Raw genomic sequence first — 18,584 nt, 5'->3', positions numbered from 1 at the left:
AAGAGGAGGAGGAGGAGGAGAGGGTTTTTTTTGGTGTTTTTTTTTGCCAATGCAATCTAATTAATTTAGCTCGACCCGGGGAGGAGGGGGAAACGAGCCGAGCGAATTAAGGCAGCGTTGCGCGCGCATGCTCTGCCCGACCGACTGCACGTGTAAGAAGCGCATTTGGTAAAGGAGGGGGGGGGCGGCGATGGAGCGGCCGGATCAGAAGGAAGAAGGAATCTAAAGCCGGCTGGTTTGAAAAAAAAAGAAAAAAAGAGGCGGCTTCTTCTGCGTTCCCCCCTTGCCCGCGATTGTGGAGGACGAGGTGGGGGTGGGGAGGGAGGAAGGAAGGAAGGAAGGAAGGAAGGAAGGAAGGAAGGAAGAGGACTCTAGAGGACGGGATCTTTTTCTCCCCTTGGATCTGGGAGCCAGCAGTTTTGTAAGTGCATCCTCTTCAAAGTTTCATATATATTTTTTACATGAAAGGGGGGTGGGTGGGGGGTGGGTGGGGGTGGAACCTGCGTCAAAAAGCCTAAGGCCGCTCGGCAAGTTCGCTTTGCGGTAATCGGCCACCCTAAAACCTCCCCCCGCCCCCCCCCAAGTTGAGAGTGGGGTGAAATGCGGCGGTGGGGCTTCTGCTGTCGTCTGCGTAAGTTGAAAGGCCCCCCCCGAAGAGCTTAACATTATTCTACGGCTTTCGAAATGTTAAAACTCCCAAGGAAGTTGATTCCGGTTTTACTTCATGGAGGATAAGAAGAGTAAGGAGTGGGAGCGGGGAGGGGAGGCAGAGGCAGAAGAAGCGATGATCTGGAGCTGGTTTGTCCCTCTCTTCCTCCCTCTCGCTCTTCTAAATAATGTTTTTATATATATATTTTTTTAAAAAAACTTTTTCATTCCAAAACAAACCCCCAGCCCCCCCCCACACACACACACCCCAGCATAGCGTGGGGCGATCCAAATACTGTCGGATACTGGTAGCCGCCGGCCTTTTTGCTAGCGTGTGTGTGTGTGTGTGTGTGTCTGTAGGGGGGGGGCAACATTTGTTTCGGAAAGTTGTAATAGCTGCCTCCCTTCCCTCCCCCTCCCCCCACTCTTCCCTCTTTTGCTGGCCGTGCTTGCTTCCTCTTCCACCGTCACACGCTTGGGAAGCGAATGTAGAGTTAAGATGGGGGGGGGCGGCAGAGGGGAAAAAGGAGTGGAGATCCCCCCCCATTATTAATTATTATTATTATTATTATTTTTGCTTTATAAAGTCGCGGTTTTAGAGACGACCCCCCCCTCGTGTCTCCGTCCGCTCTTTTGTTGCATAAATGAGGTGCGAGTTTTAGGGGCTGTTTTCATTTGGCGAGGCCGGCGGAGGGCTTTAAACGGGTGGGGGGGGGTTTCACTTTGGACAATGGTGTCCTGTGTTCCAGAGATGGCCCTGGAGAAGAGATCGCGGAGGCGGCAGCTCTTGGGGAGTTTGCGGGGAGGGGGGGGGAGAGAGAAAGCAGCCTTTAGAGCGGGGGAGGGGCAGGAACCTTAAGGGGACATCGGTGTTTTCTTCTTGGCCCTTAATCTGGTTTGCAGCCGGAAAGAATCTGATGTCAAAGTAAAAGTCTTTCCCCGCCGCCACCACCACCCCCCCCCTCAGTCCGGGTCCTGTTCACGTATTATTTTGCCTTCACTTTAAACATGCGTTAAAAAATAGGGGGGGGGGGTGTGTTGCAAGCTTCCCCCAGGAGTCTGGTCGACCTTGTAGTTCCCCCTTTCTTGCCCCACCCCTTCCTGGATGCTTGTCCCCTCCCTTCCTTCCAGGACGGTTGTGGGTGTTCCTCTCCTGAACCCCTGGCATTTTTAAAAAATATTCCACTGAAGTTAATAGAATTGCAAGGTAATTAGAGATAGCACGCTGACAAAACTTGCCTCTGGTTTATAGGGGAAATGCTCCCATTCCCAGCCATGTCCACATCTTTTTCAAAGTCTTGAAGGGACACCCCCCCCCTTATTTAAGTTTCTAAAATTACAAATGCAACGTGCTCTCCTTTCCCAGATTAAAATCATAAATGGTCGCTGAGGAAAGAATTGGCACCAGGGTGTTTTCTGGCAAGACATAGCAAAACAGATGCCTCTCTGATTTAGATGACTTGGGGGTGGGAGGGTGCGGGTGGAATCATGAAGAGAGTGTTGACAGCCATTATAGAACATCAGCGTATAGTGAGAGTGTATCTGAATATTTCATTGAAAGTAAGTCTGACTGCATTCATTTTTATTCCCTGGGAACATAGATTTATTGTTCTGGATCAGTTTAATAATGATGATAAGAAGAAGAAGCAGAAAGTTGGAAGGGACCTTGGAGGTCATCTAGTCCAACCCCCTGCTCAGGCAGGAAACCCTATACCATTTCAGGCAAATGGCTGTCCAGTCTCTTCTTAAAAACTTCCAGTGTTGGAGCATTCACCGCTTCTGGAGGCAGGTTGTTCCACTGGTTAATTGTTCTAACTGTCAGGAAGTTTCTCCTTAGTTCTAGGTTGCTTCTCTCCTTGACTAGTTTCCATCCATTGCTTCTTGTCCTGCTTTCAGGTGCTTTGGAGAATAGCTTGGCTCCCTCTTCTTTGTGGCTGCCCCTGAGATATTGGAACACTGCTATCATGTCACCCCTCACCCTTCGTTAAACTACACTTACCCAATTCCAGCGACCGTTCCCTATATGTTTCAGCCTCCAGTTTAGAAGCCTCTTTAGCCGTCATTTGCAGGATTTGTCCCCAAATTAACTCAAGTTTCCTCCAGGAGATTTCTCTTAATGCAGGAAAGGTGAATACAGATGGTTGCTAAGCCAACCCAATGTAAAATGAACGAGCAACATGTGTATGAAAGGTGTGGATGTTGGGGGTGGTGGTGGTGATACTTGGAATTTTGGGGGGGGGAGAGAGAGAAAACCTAGTAATCATCCAGTGACACATGGAGGCACTTGACAGTGAAATGGGCAGCATATAAATTTAATAAATAAATGGCAGAGGGTGTCCCGTACCTCCTGAATTTCAATTTTCCTATGGGTGGGCTGAGATGACAGGCAAAATAGTTTGTAGGGTTTGTTAGTAATGTAAGCATTTAGATTTCTTTAAAAAGACAAAGTATATATGTTGTGCGTTATAACATACCATAGTTTTTCCAGGCTATAACTCGTACCTATTAATTAGCCACGGAAGTTGAAGACCATGGTTTTCTCTAGCCATAATAGAGAAAATTATTAGAGCAATCACTGGGAGCAAAGTGGTGCCTTCTTGTCTTGGCTTGTATACTTTGGAAGAGCATCAGACTGACCAGAGTTTCTGAGGTCCCTGAAAGTTTGTACTGATCTAGCAAGTCTTCATGGATTACTGCCTTGTCGTGGCGAAGGGGCTTGCGTAATTCAACGAAGCTATGAGCTATGCCGTGCAGGACAGGTCATAGCAGAGAGTTCTGACAAAATGTGATCCACTGGAGAAGGAAATGGCAACCCAGTCCAGTATCTTTGCCGTGAAAACCCCATGGACAGTACCAAAAGGCACCTGCCTGGAGGAATGCTGTCCATCGGGTCGTGATAGGTCAGACACGACTTCGCAACTAACAACAACAAAGCAAGTCTTTTACAATATGATTGGGGCCACTTGCAGAGGCTAGCAGTAAGCAAATTAAGTCACTTATTAGCCATGATAAATTTCTGTGTTCAGAAGCTGTCTATGAACACCAGGGGCTGGGAATACAGAAAAGGGAGATGACTTGCTGTAATGCTTTTCATTTAATTGACCACTTTGCAGACTTTTTTGCTCTGGAGTTTGATGTCAGAGGTGTAACTGGACATCCTATTTGGTTTCAGAATTCAGAATTCGTGGTTCCGACAGACAGAGACAAATAAAAGCAGAACTGCGAGGCTTGGAAATTCCATTTTCAAAGTTGACAGTGGGTTTTGATGAAATTTAACTTCAGAAATGTGCAAGCCTAGAGTTTGGGAATTAAAGTTAGTTTGCAGGCAACATGCTTGTATTGGTTTTTGCTTTCTGTTCTGAGTTCCTAGATTTCTGTTAGTTCTTCAGCTGTGGAATTTTATATATGTGGTTAATTGAACCCTGAACTTAATGATTTTTTCTCTTTAGCTGGTACCATATGTAAAGCCATGCTGCTTGATAAAGATAACCAAAGAAAGAGTCAAAATCCTGCGAAATAAATACCTTCTTCCAGAATTGTTAGCAGAGAGACAAAGAAGATCAAACTCAAAGTTTGGAACAATGTACTAACCACCAAGGAGATTAGCTTAAAATGGAAATTTGCTGATCTCAGTTAACATTACTTCCTGGGTGAAATATACTCTGTAGCTATAACACGATGGTAATATCTGCAACTCTTATCCGGAGGGGAAAAACTCAAATGATTGAAGCACTGGGTAGATGCCATTTACTGGTCGTCTTCAACTTATTACCACAGTTGGCACCAGAATATCCATTGCTAAGCAAAAACGGTCATTAAATGAATTGCGCCTTATTTTTTTGACCTTTTTGCCACAGTAGTTAAATGAATCATTGAATTTGTTAAGTGTGAACCATTTGGTTGTTAAGTGAATTAAACTTCCCCTTTGACATTGCTTGTCGGAAGCCATCAGAGAAGGCCGCAGATGATGATCAACATAGCCCAGGATGCTGCAACCGGGATAAATAAATGCTGGTTGTCAAGTGGCCAGATTTTGATCATGTGACTGTGGGGCTGCTGCAGGGGTGATAAGTATGACGACCAGTCCTGGGTTACTTTTTTGAGTGCTGTTGTAATTTTGAATAGTTACCACATGAGTGATTGTGCGTTAGAACTATCTGTATTCATTGTGTCCTCAAATTATTATATGTGGAGAGATATTTTTCATTAGGTCCAAAGGGGTAGCTGTATTTGGCCTTTAGCAGTAAAAATGGCAGCTAGTCTTATGGCACCCTAAAGACCTGAACACCTATTACAACATAAGTTTTTGAAGTGACCGGTGACCATTTTTTTCATACTTGCAACCGTTGCAGCATCCCCATGGTCAGGCAGTTGGCAACTGACACAGTTGGCAGTTGGTTACAGTGTCCCAGGATCACACTGTGTTCACCTTTTGCAACCTTCTGACAAATCGATGTCAGTGGGTATGCCAGATGCATGTAACCAACTTAACAACTGCCACGATTCAGTTAACAACAACGTGGCAAGAAAGGTCCTCGCTTGACAAGTTTCTTGCTTAGCAACATAAATTTTAGGCTGAGTTGTGGTTGAGGGTTACCTGTACTGTAGAATTGAAATTTGTAGTATCTTCCTTCCAATCGTAATGAGCTTGCTGAAATGGCATCTTCCCTTAAGATACTTGCTGGGACAAGCGCTTATCTTTCTCTGTTACATCTCAATTGCCAGGTGGAGGAATGGTCAAAGAAAAAAAAAAAGGGAAAATGTTGCATAGTAAAGCTGTGTTGTTGCATCAGCATCTGCTTGTATTTGGCACGCTTCCCAAACCTGGATAGCTCACCTAGTACTTTTCCCCAACTCTTGCTTCCTTTAACATCTGGATCTTAAAAGAAGTCATTGGGGAATGAGTTGGCAGAAATGCCGCAGAGTAAACAAAGGGATAGATTCTTAGTGTACAGTAGATTTAGTGTTCACGGCTGCGTCATTCCTAGCAGTTGTCCCCGGGAACTTCACCAATCCATGGCATTCTCCAGCATATCCCATTTCATTATTCTTAGCCGTCCGATGGTCCCTTTTCAGTTACGGCTTACAGAGAGGCTTACACTTGGAAACAGCGTTCATGTAATGTCATGGGCTACCTTTACGTCCTGTGAAAAAATCTCCACTTTGCAGGACAGGACCTAAACCCCTTAATCCATCCAGTCCCTCAACTTTCTGGAGCAGATAAGGAGGGGGGAGCATTCAGTCTCCCAGATGATTTAAAATCCGTAAAAGACAAATTTGTAGAGGGTGAAATTAAAAACAAACACAAAGCAAGGACTTTTTTTTAAAAAAAACTGTTAGGAGGAGGTTTTTATGTGTGTGAGTGAGTGAGAGAAAGCAGGTTTTCACCTGAAACCGAAAATAAAATGAAGATGCCATCAGATGACTCAGAAAGAGAAATACTAAAGAAAACATCCCACAATTAAAGAATGAGCAAGTGGCCCTAAAAGCACATTAGTCCTGACCATTTAAAAGCCATCTGCTGAGATTGGTGTTGTTGGGCTGGGTGAGTGTGTGGTTGCGTTGAGTTGACCATGAAAAAATGTGGTCACAACTTTTAATTGTTTCAGAACTGATGTAATATTCTCTATCTCAGGGGGTCTTCAAACTTGGCCCTTTTATGACTTGTGGACTTCAACTCCCAGAATTCCTGGGAGTTGAAGTCCACAAATCATAAAAGGGCCAAGTTTGAAAACCTCTGCTCTATCCCATCCTGGTTAATAATGGCAATGCTGTATTTTTCATTAACTGCAGTTTCTAAGCATACTTCAAAGGTAACCAGGTAGAAAGCATTGCAAAATTTTCCTATACAGGTAAGAGTCCTCAATTACAACAGACCATTTAGTGACTTGTTTGAAGTTACAACAGCCCTGGAAAAAGTGACTGACGACCGTTTTTTCACACACGTGACCATTGCAGCATCTCCACGATCACATGATCAAAATTTCAGATGCTTGGAAACTGACTTGTATTTATGACAGTTGCAGCGTCCCGGCGACCTTCTGACAAGCAAAGTCAGTGGGCAGGCAGATTCACTTAACAGCTGTGTTACTAACTTAAGAGCTGCAGTGATTCCCTAAACAACTGTGGCAAGTAAGGTCGTAAAATGGAGCAAAATTCACTTAACAAATGTCTCACTTAGCAACAGAAATTTTGAGCTCAATTGTAAGTCGAGGACTACCTGTACTACATTCTCCCTTTATTGTCTGACTGGTTTCCAGAAATACTTGTGGCCAGCTGAAAAGGTGTTTGCAAATGAGACTTCTTTTTTCTTGATCCTACAGCTTTTGCCTGCTGTCTTGTCATAAAAAAAATCCTCAAAATTGGTTGGATATCTGAAAAAACAATTAGCAATTCAGAAACTTGCTAATAATATGGTAAGCTGCCCAGAGTAGCCCCATGGTGAGATGAGTGGCAAATAAATTTAACAAATAAATGAAAAGGAAATTACTAACCATTCTCCAGTTTTGGTTTTTGGATCAAAACAGAAGTTTGATTGATTTATTTGATTCTGGCAAACAGTGCATCTCATCCACTATAATGATCATCCTGTAAATATTCACCTGATTTATTTTCTTCCCCCTGAGTTCTTTTGAGGCCTTCTTTTTTTGGGGACGCGGTGGCTCAGTGGGTTAGGACGCTGAGCTTGTCGATCAGAAGGTCAGCAGTTTGGCAGGTCGAATCCCGAGTGCCGCGTAACAGAGTGAGCACCTGTTACTCGTCCCAGCTTCTGCCAACCTAGCAGTTCGAAAGCACGTAAAAATGCAAGTAGAAAAATAGGGACCACTACGGTGGGAAGGTAACAGCGTTCCGTGCGCCTTTGGCGTCTAGTCATGCCAGCCACATGACCACAGAGACGTCCTCTGACAAGCGCTGGCTCTTCGGCTTTGAAACGGAGATGAGCACCGGCCCCTAGAGTCGGAAACGACTAGCACGCATGTGCAGGGGAACCTTTACCTTTTTTGGGGGGGGGGGTTGCTGCTGTTTTCCATCCTCATTTAGTCATGGACAATAGTTGCTCCCACTGATGAAGTGATCATGGGTATGTAGGGTGATGTCACTCTACTGTTTAGCCAGTAGGCCTTGGCTGTGCATTCATATCATTGGGTAATTTACCTGTAATCAGTCCTAAAGGAAATAAATCCTGACTGTTCTTTGGAAGGACAGATAACTGAAGCTGATAATTTAGCCACTTAATGAGAAGAGAGGATTCATTGGAAAAGATCCTGATGTTGGGAAAGATGGAAAGCGAAAGGAGAAGGGGACGGCAGAGGAGGAGATGGTTAGACAGTGTCATCGATGCAATGAACATGAATTTGGGTAAGGCTACAGTAGACGGTGGAGGACATGAGGGCCTGGCTTGCTATGGTCCATGGGGTTGTGAAGAGTCTGACACAACATAGCAACTGAACAGCAACAAAATTTACTTTGACTGAAAATTACCTTGAGGGAATTGGATTTTTTTCCTTTTGGGAATTAATGAACAAATACCTATTAGAGGTGGACAGTTTATTTTTAACAGTGCTGGAAATGTTTATCTGAAAAAATAGTTGATTCAGCTTGGGCCACAGCTTCTTGGTCCCATCACATCAATCCATCCCACCCAGTTAAGCAGAGAAGGAATATTGTGGACCTCATCAGTTAAAGAATTTTGACTTCTCTGCCATTGCCCCTACCCTCTGGAACTTTCTCCCCCCCCACCACCACCACAAGATGAGATGGGTCCTACTCTCGCTACATACAGTTTTTTATGTTTTAATATTTTATTTGTATACCACCCAGAATCCCTCTGTGAGAAAGATGGGTGGTTTTGAAATTTGATCAATCAATCAGATTGATCCATTTGATTAGCTTGAATTGCTATCTTGAATGCCACTTGTGTTTAAGATCATTGAATTAACCACATTATTACATTCAAGATCATTGTGATATAATTTTGAACGTTATCTCAAGATATGTAACTGTACTAATGTAGGAATTCTGGCTTTGTTTTTCCTTTATAGTAGACAAAAGAGCACTCTCTGGCATCTTGATAAACTTAAAAAAGGACCTGAGAATTTCTCAGGGTCCTTTTCCTTTTTTGCAATGACAGTAGCCTTATAAACTTTTGCCTATAAATGCTAAATTTCCCAATGGAAACACAATCTAACAAAACTATCCAAAAGGTCTCACACCTAGAATTTGATTTAAAAGCTTCCATTCCCAGGTCAATACCCACAAAAAACTAATAACAGGTAGTCCTCAGTTTGTATCCACAACTGGGACCAGAATTTCTGTCACTTTCCAAGGTGGATGTTAAAGTGGGTTGCGCTCAATTTTGCAACCTTTTTTGCGCTAAGTGAATCACTGTTGTTAAGTGAAATGTGATCATTAACTGAATCTGGCTTCCCCCATTGACTTTGCTTGTTAGAAGCCATCGGGGAAGGTTGCATATGGCGATCGCGTGACTCCCCAGGATGCTACAACTGCTGTTAATACGTGCCAATTGCCCCAAATTTTTATCATGTGACCATGGAGGATGCTGTTGATGGTTGTAAATCCGGGGTCTGGTGATAAGTCACTTTTTTCAGTGCCATTGTAACTTTGAACGGTTAGTTGCTAAATGAATGATTGTAAGTCAAGGACTGCCTGTATCACATGGCTGTGGTGATTCGTTGTTTGCCAGCATATGGTCAGCTGCTTTCTGTGATACTTAATGGTTTCAAAAGATGAACAGTTTCAAAATGCAAAAATTCCGTTCCCAAAAAATTGATAAATAAAATGAACAGTTTTCAGATAGACTTCTGAGACAGCTCCATGTACAGCATGTTGCAGCCATCTAGCCTGGAGGTGATAAAGGCATGTGTCACCATTGCCAAAGTGTAGAGGCTTGCAGAGAGAGCCTTGAAATAGGAATGCAAAGGCAAATACATAAACACCATCTTAGCCTTGAAAGAGAGGAGGGTGGATAAAAAAAATTCAGGATTACTCTGCCTTGATTGCTCTTGGAAATAAGAGTGGGGGAGGGAGGGAGGGAGAAACTTTCAGGCATTCAAGACTCGATCATTGCTTACAGCAATCCTTATAGAGTCTTTCCTGGCCTTGCTTAACTTGAAGGTCTGACACACGGCCTCCTGTCTCAGAGGATCACCACAGGTCATCCACACAATCTTGGCAACGGCTTCTTTGTCATTGGCCCTCCACTTGATGATCAGGCAGCAACCATGAACCCGAGTGAATGCCCATGTTGAAGACCTGGCTCCTTCAGAAGAAGTCTACAACACATCCAAAACCAGGATAAGAGCTGACAGAGATGCAGGCAGATTTTGGACAAATGATAACTCCATCTTGTCAGGGTCCAGTTTACATTGGTTTTTTCCCACTCTGTCCCTCCGGACACCAGACCCTGAGTCAAGACTTCTGCATCTCCAACTTGGTCCGTGATTGACATCCATGTCTGGTATCATCAGCAAACAAATGATATCTCACTCCAAATTGGTGGCTTAAGTGTAGGTGGTTTTTGAAAAAGAGGGATGCTGAAGCTAGTGGCACATCACAAAAGAGAGATCAGTTGTCTGATCACCTTTTCTCAGTACTGTTGACAGGAACAGCCCATGGGGGGGGGAGTGGAATCCACATAAACTAGTTCAACCTTTCCCCAGCTCCTATAGATGGTCCAGAGGGCTATCGGTCAATGCCGTTGTGAGGTTCAGTAGGCCAAAATCTTCCATAAAAAAGGAGGAAATGGAGAATGATTGAAATTGTCTGATATAATTAGAACAAGGCATATGGCTCTTCAGAAATGGGCTCACCATCACATCCTTTTAAGGTAGTTGGTACTTTCCAAAGAGGCACGTACCACTTCCCAGCCCAAAAGGGCAGGTAAGACATTGGTCCAATCCACTGGTGACAGAACCTTTGTTGTAGGAAATTATTCACTCCCATAGGGAACACATGGTCAAATGAAACCTATGTAACTTTGCTCCAGTCACGTCTGGACCTACCCAGATGTAAGTAGGTCCAGATATGACTGAATTTTACTTACCTTGAAATTTACCTCTACAGCTTGCTCTGATCTCTTGTTTAGATCAGCAACAGCCAGCATGGCAAATTCAATGATCAGAAAAGCAACCGTGTGGTCAGTTCAAGTGGCATTTATTTAGCAGGTCCCAACCATTGCTTTAGAAAATTTTTGCAGATTTTGCAAATTAATGCACATTTTGGGTTGAATGCCATCACAAAAGCAGTGTAGAAGCAATGCAGAGGGTGGGGTAGAGAATAATAGAAAATCTTCGGGAGGGATTATATAGCGGTGTAGCTTATTTTTTTAAATTGGGATGCAAAATAAGAGTATGGGAATGCAGTAGGCATAATATAACTTGATTTTAGTGAACTAATTGATGGGACTGCCCTTCTATTTATCTTCTACACTGCTGAATCCTAAGGGCAGTTGACAAGAGCAAAATAGAACAGTCTAAAATAAATATACGATTAGGCTTAAAACCAAAAAAAGTGAGAAAAAATATATTTAAATACACCGTAGGTGTCATAAACATAGCTAGCCTGGAATACTACTTTCCCTGCAGAATAATTTGGTTTTTACTGCTTTGTAGAATAGTGTTTGAAGACTGTGTCAGTCTACCCTCAAGAGAGAAACTATTCTGATCAGTAGGTGTGGGCTGGATGACATGACAACAGGTGGATACACAACCTGGCTTGAAAATTATACTCAAAGAGAACTCTTTAGTAGTTTTGGTATTGAAAGGTATAATTGGGTCACTGCAAGGTCCTAAGTCAACATTTTTATTAGTGACTAGTTGGAGTAGCTTTGAAACTTGCTAATTGTGCAAAACTGGGTGGAACAGTTAATACTGGAGGGGGAAGATTTTTTATTGATTAATGGATCAAACAACAGAAATTAAAGAACCAAATGCAAAGTTACTTGCTTAGGGGAAAGAAATCTAGTGGACTGGTAGAAAATGGGAGATATCTACCTTGACAATGGAACTTGCAAAAATTTGAAATTGTAGTTGATCGTAACCTCAATATGAGTAATCAGTGGTTCATATTTGCAAAAGAAGACAAGTACGAATTGGCTGCCTCAAAAGTAGGGCAGGTAATCCTCAATTTACAACCATTTGTTTAGTAATGGAAGTTGCAATGGCACTGAAAATAATAACTTCCAACCAGTCCTCACACTTAACAACCATTGCAGCATCCTCATGGTTAGATGATCAAAATTCAGGCACTTGGCAACCGACATGTATTTATATTTATAGTATCACAGGGTCATACGTAAACCATTTGTGACCTTCCCAGCTGATTTTCATCACTTAAAAATGAGGGAAGTAAGATTCGCTTAATGTCCATGGCATAAAAGGTAATGAAACTGGGTGTGACTCATTTAACAGCCGCCTTGCTTAGCAATGGAAATCCTGGTTCCAATTGTGGTTGTAAGTCAAGGACTCTCTCTCTCTCTCTCTCTCTCTCTCTCTCTCTCTCTCTCTCTCTCTCTCTCTCTCTCTCTCTCTCTCTTGTGTGTGTGTGTGTATTTATACACACACCATTCTGTTCTACATTGCTTAGTTATTGTCTGTCTTGAATGTTATGTGCAGTTCTGGGCACCACCATACTCTGAATTCAGGCAAGCGAGATGCAGATCAGAACATCAAGTCAGTTGGGCTCCTTCCAGCTCAAAAATATGATAGTTAATTTGGTTAGCACGATTTTGATTTAACCACCGGTGGCTCAGTGGGTTAGGACGCTGAGCTTGTTGATCAGAAGGTCGGCAGTTTGGCGGTTCGAATCCTGAGTGCCGCGTAACAGAGTGAGCGCCTGTTACTCGTCCCAGCTTCTGCCAACCTAGCAGTTCGAAAGCATGTAAAAATGCAAGTAGAAAAATAGGGACCACTCTGGTGGGAAGGTAACAGCGTTCTGTGCGCCTTTGGCGTCTAGTCATGCCGGCCACATGACCACAGAGATGTCCTTGGACAAGCACTGGCTCTTCGGCTTTGAAACAGAGATGAGCACCAGCCCCTAGAGTCGGAAATGACTAGCATGCATGTGCGGGGGAACCTTTACCTTTGCCTTTTAAGTGCAGTTTATTTGGCAGCTTAAGCTTATATTAAGTCTGGACAGTCGTTTGTCTGAAATTGTATAGTCTCCTTGAGCAGGAGGTTGGACTAGAAGACCTCCAAGGTCCCTTCCAGTTCTATTCCGATTGATTGATTGATTGCTAGCAACAGATGAAACAGTATTTTGTCTAGGGCTAGGCTTTATATTCTGTTACACATACAACCCAGCGCGATAAAACAACAAATAGGTCTTCCTCACTGCTCTGAGAATTAGCATGTCAGCAAGTAAGGCCCAGTTGTGTTGATTCAAGAAGCAGCTAGACTAAACACATAGACTGCTGTGACATGGGAGATATCTATCCTGGCAATGGAATTTGTATATTATTTATTTGTTGCATTTATATCCAACCATTGGGGGTTGAATTGATTGCAGTAGATAGCAATTTTAATAAATGTCTGCTTTGGTATCTACATGATGGGAAATGCATGGAACACTTGCAGTTTACAGTTGCTAAATTCGCATCATAGGGACCCTTTTTTTAATTACAGCAATTGGATTCAAACACTACATTGAGTCCGATCCAAGAATACCTCGTTAACTGTGACGCTCTTGTGCTGATTTTAGTTTTTCTTTTTATTTTATTTATTTAATGCCCTGTATACCGCCCTGAGTCCTTCAGGAGAAGGGCGGTATAGAAATTAAATTATTATTATTATTATTATTATTATTATTATTATTATTATTATTATTATTATTATTATTATTATTATTATTGTTTCATGCAGCTTGTGAACCATTCATTCACTGTCTTTACACCTGCTTTATCCTAAGAGTAGACATTCTAGGAAACGCACATTAGTCTGTGGTGCAAAAAAATCAGGAATCTGGTACACATAGTCCTCGGCTTTCGGCCACAATTAAGCCCCAAAGAACTGTTGCTAAGTGAGACAGTTGTTAAGTGAGTTTTGCTCCATTTTACGACCTTTCTTGCCATAGTTGTTAAGTGAATCGCTGCAGTTGTTAAATTGGCAACACAGTTGTAAAGTGAGTCTGGCTTCCCCATCGACTTTGCTTGTCAGAAAGTCTCAAAAAGTGATCACATGACCCGGGACACTACAACTGTCATAAATATGAATCAGTTGCCAAGCACCCAAATTTTGATGAGGTGGCCATGGGGATGCTGGAACAGTTGTAAGTCACTTTTTTCAGTACTGTTGTAACTTTGAACAATCATTAAACAAGTAGTTGTAAGTCAAAGACTGTGTGTAGTATCTTTTTTCCGATTTTTTAACAATTTTCTAAAAAGCGTCAACTTTTGTGAGATGCAGATACCCCATCGGAGGCACGAGATAGCCACTATGTGTCGGATGAAATGAGCTGCAATTCATATAAGCTTATGTCTTAATCTTTTTTTGTTTCTCAGGTTAATACTGTTGGATGCTAGTAATTTGAGTCTCGCTACAATTTTGTAGAAGGATGTCCCTTGACAAAAACGAACAATGAACGGGGTATTGATTTTGCTGTTTCCTGATTAATTCCTCTGTGGCTAAAATTGGGACAAATGAGTGGGCTAGCAGGGAGTCCTTTCATTAAGGTAATTTATGTTGCCCCTTTTCTCTCTCACCACAATCAACCTGTGTGGGCAAATTAAGACTGTCACTTTTGTGATAACGACACCCACCCACCCCCAGTTCCATGCTTTCTGCCCTTCCTTTCCCTCTTCTAACCCCCCTTTTTTTTCTTGGATGACAAAAAAAGGAGTGGGTACGCAAAGCTGGGCCTCTAGGAAACTTCGTAAAGATTTGCCTCTTTATAGGTGAGCTCATGTAACGATTATGAGGGGCCTATTCCGCCTCTTAAAATGGTGTCCATGGTGCAAGGTCCCCAAGGTGGTTGCTAAGCAACCGGAGGAGTTCCCTGGCGACTTCCTCCTCCCGAGAAATTTAGAAGTCGGGGAAGACAGAGATGATCCCGAAGAAGGCCAGGCCAGCAGATCCCAGTTGGTATTCTTTGAGACAGTGGGTCCTCTCTTAAAAATGAACAAAGATAAAACTTGTGGAAGTTCTGGGGGGGGTGGTGGAGGAGTGCGCTTGTAAAATGCCAATGGGACGGAGACAATTGTGCCTCTATTTTTGTTTGTGGACACACAAGAAACAGTAATTGGGCTTAATACCAGGAAGGACGTTACCATATTTGCATCGTTGATAGGTCTTGCTTTAAGTAGCTACCTGATCCACTAAAGTAGTACTTCAATGCTCCATTTAATGATGCACTCGAGTTATTTTCTCTCAGAAGAATCACTAGCTTAGAGATGTTCCGGTTCCTTTCCTTAGTTCCCCTCCTTCCTACCTCCCCCCCCAATACACACACACACACACACACACACACACACATGTGCACATATACTGGAGTGACAACAAAGGTTCTTGTTTCCATGAGAACGTAATGTGGGTGAAGTGAAGACAAAAGCTCATGGGAGGTTTCAGTCCAGCCCTCTGACAACTTTAGTAGAAACATAAAAATAACCCAGGGATGTACTGGCCTGACTCATTGCTATCCTTTTCAAGAGAATCACAGGGCTGGAAGGGACCTTAGAGGTCTTCTAGTCCAACCTCCTCCCCAAGACAGGAATCTCATCCTGGATAAATGGGTATCCAGTCTTTTCTTGACACTCTCCAGTGATGGAGCACTCAAAACTCCAGAAGGCAAGCTGTTTCATTATTTAATCGTTCTCACTGTCAGAAAATTTCTCCTTATTTTCAGATTGGGTCTCCCTCCAGTGTTTTGGGGAATAAATCAATGCCCTGTTCCCTGGGATAGCCTTTCAAGTGTTGGAAGGCTGCTATCGGGTCTCCCTTAAGCCTTTTGTTTGTTAGGCTAAATATACCTAGTTCCCTTAGCGGTTCATCATACAGTTTAGCCTCCAGACCCCTTATCATCTTTATTCTTCTCTGCACTCTTTCTAGGATCCAAGCATCTTTTTTTATATTGTGACTGCATGCAGTATTCCAAGTGTGGCCTTACTAGTGCAGTACAAATGATGCTAACACTTCTTGTGACCTTGATACTGTCCCTCTGTTGATGCAGCCTAGGAGGCATTGGCTTTTTTTGGCAGCTATGGCACTCTGTTGATTCGTACTTAAGCAGGGCTGCTAGATCCCTCTCACAGGCACTAATGTTAAGCCAGGTACTGCCTATCCTCTGCTTGTGCATTTGGTTTTTCCTGCTTAAGTGTAAAACTTGTCTCACCACTGAACTGCATGTTGTTGGATAGGGCCCAGTGCTCAAGTCTGTCAGGATCCCTCTGAATGTTGGATCTATCTTCCAAAGGGTTTGCAGTTTCCCCCAGCTTGGTGTCATCTGCAAATTTGATGAGCACCTCTCAGTTCTTTCATCTAGGACAGGGGTGTCAAACTGCTGGCCTGGGCTGGATACATCAGGACACATCACATGGCATTGTGAGTTTGACACTCCTGACCTAGGACATTTGCAAAGATGTTGAAGAGCACTGGGCCTAAGAAAGAACCGTGAGATATCCCAGTGTGTGTGTAGATATAGTGTAGATCATGTAGTTCATGTAGATATAGTGCCATTGAGGACCAAGTGCTGAGTACAGTTGGTCAGCCAACTGCAAATCCATTTGGTGATGATACTGTCTATCCTACATTGTTCTATATTAATCAGCATATTGTATTCACATATAAGGCATCTTGGCAGGAGAAAAGGATTGTGCCAACATGCAGAGGAACTGCATACTGTGCTAGCCTACTCATTCTAGTTTTGGTTTGCAGGACCAATAGACAAAACCATTGTAGGTTGTCCATATTCCATATACTTCGGCCCTTAATGTGCCCTTGGCTTGTGCTTGGAACAAATAGCCACAAGGTGCAATAGGGGAGGTTTTCCCCAAAGGAATCCTTTCCTCAAGTTTTCCGTCTGTGAGGGACTTACTTACAAAGCCAGAGCTCCTCGGCTTTCTTTTTGATTCAAAATACAGCCTTGCAAAAAACTAGATTGGTCACCAACAGCTTTCATATATGTTGAACCCCGCCCCATCCCCTGCAAAAAAAGTGCAAGACGGTATTTCCATAATCCTCCCTGTCATGTGACTTTTGTGGCCACTGAGATGATATCATGAAAGTGTAGCCATTTCAGTTTTGTTTGGTTGCAATGAAAAGTGAAATCTGTTGGATGTACCATGGAAAGTGCACATCTACATGTCTAGCTAAGGATTAAACTTGAATTCAAGGCAGAATCTCCAACTGTCAAATGCTTGAAGTAATCTCTGTCATCCAAGCATCTCGGCCATTTTCTTGAGAATTCTAGGACTTAAAAGTTGAAAACATCTGATAGTTTACCAGTTTGGGGAAAGTTGCCTATAATAATAAAATTACAGGATTCTCTGCTCCATTCAATTATCTGCACAATCACCACCAAAAAGGGGCCTTGGGCAGCCCTGCCTCTGCATTGTCAGGACACAGTTCTTTTAATGGATCATAAATAAAGTACTCATGACATCATGGACCATGTCCATCTAATTTTCAGGGCAATACAGGTAGTCCTTAGGTTACAACTGTAATAGACCCTGCCCATCACAATCATAACTTACGATGTTCGTAAAGCAGCCATTAAGCAGGTTGGTCATTAAGAGGGAGTCAAGCTATTCTCCAAAGCACCTGAAGGCAGGACAAGAAGCAACAGATGGAAACTAATCAAGGAGAGAAGCAACCTGGAACTAAGGAGAAATTTCCTGACAGTTAGAACAATTAATCAGTGGAACAACCTGCCTCCAGAAGCTGTGAATGCTCCAACACTGGAGGTTTTTAAGAAGAGACTGGACGGCCATTTGTCTGAAATGATATACTATAGGGTATCCTGCCTGAGCAGGGGGTTGGACTAGAAGACCTCCAAGGTCCCTTCCAAGGTCCATTATTATGATTATGATTACTACTACTACTACAGTATTAAACGAATGATTTACTATGGGTTCTGTTTTACCAAAACCCAGAAGTAAATACCAGATGGCAGCCTGGTTGCCAATTGCCCGAAGTGCAGTCATGTGATTGGGGGGGAGGCTATGTGACTGTTGGAACTTTGAATCTGGGTCATAAATACTCCCCAGGTCGGTCTGTTGGAACTTTGAACAGTTGTCAAGCAACCGGTCATAAATTGAGGACTACCTCTAATATGGAAATAGTTTGCCATTGCCATCATTATTTCCATCATCTTACTCTGCCCTGCAACTCTGAGATTTCTTTGTTGATTGTCAATGAAAAATTGTGTCCATCCGCATCTGCTTAGCTTTTTCAAAATCAGTCAAGGTTGGCGGTGTTCCCACCTGCTCTGATTGCAAGATAGTGAGCATTATAGCATGATGTTTAGTTTATGAATAAGCTTATTTTATCTGTTGTTTGTCCTAATGTGGGGATAATTAATTACAGGTTACATGTAGGAGGGAAAATCCATTTGCATATAAAGCTCTCTTCCATCCTTCATCTTTCTTCAGATGCCATTCTCAGTACGGTGCTTCAAAATTGGATAAAAAAAGATGAAGCAAACCAAAGAGTTGAGAGGACTTTTGAAGCAGCATAAATGGGACACGGAATGTTGCAATGGGATGAGCAAATTGGGAGGATTCAGTATGGCAGCCTTAAGCAACTGGACATAACTGCCTAGTTATACAGGAAATGCGTGGATCCAGGTCATTTAAATATCTTCCTGGTTGCTGTGTAAATTATTAATCACATATTTTATCCCCGCAGTTACCATGTGAGGTATGCAGGAGGCAAGGAAGTAAATTTATGGCTGGGCATAAATAATATGAAGCTGGATCACTTTGGATT

General features: G+C 42.8%; 1 protein-coding gene across 1 annotated transcript in view; it reads left to right on the top strand.

Moving 5' to 3' along the window:
- Positions 1-223: 223 nt before the first annotated feature.
- The window catches only part of GATAD2A (GATA zinc finger domain containing 2A), an 87,836-nt gene continuing 69,475 nt past the window's right edge, over positions 224-18,584 (top strand). The window contains exon 1 of the mRNA XM_083363673.1: positions 224-421. The gene's annotated coding sequence lies outside the window, so the exon portion shown is untranslated. The remainder of the gene's footprint in view (positions 422-18,584) is intronic.

Source organism: Vipera ursinii, assembly GCF_947247035.1.
Source record: "Vipera ursinii genome assembly, chromosome: 1".
Taxonomy (NCBI): domain Eukaryota; kingdom Metazoa; phylum Chordata; class Lepidosauria; order Squamata; family Viperidae; genus Vipera; species Vipera ursinii.
This window is presented reverse-complemented; position numbering and strand designations above follow the sequence as displayed.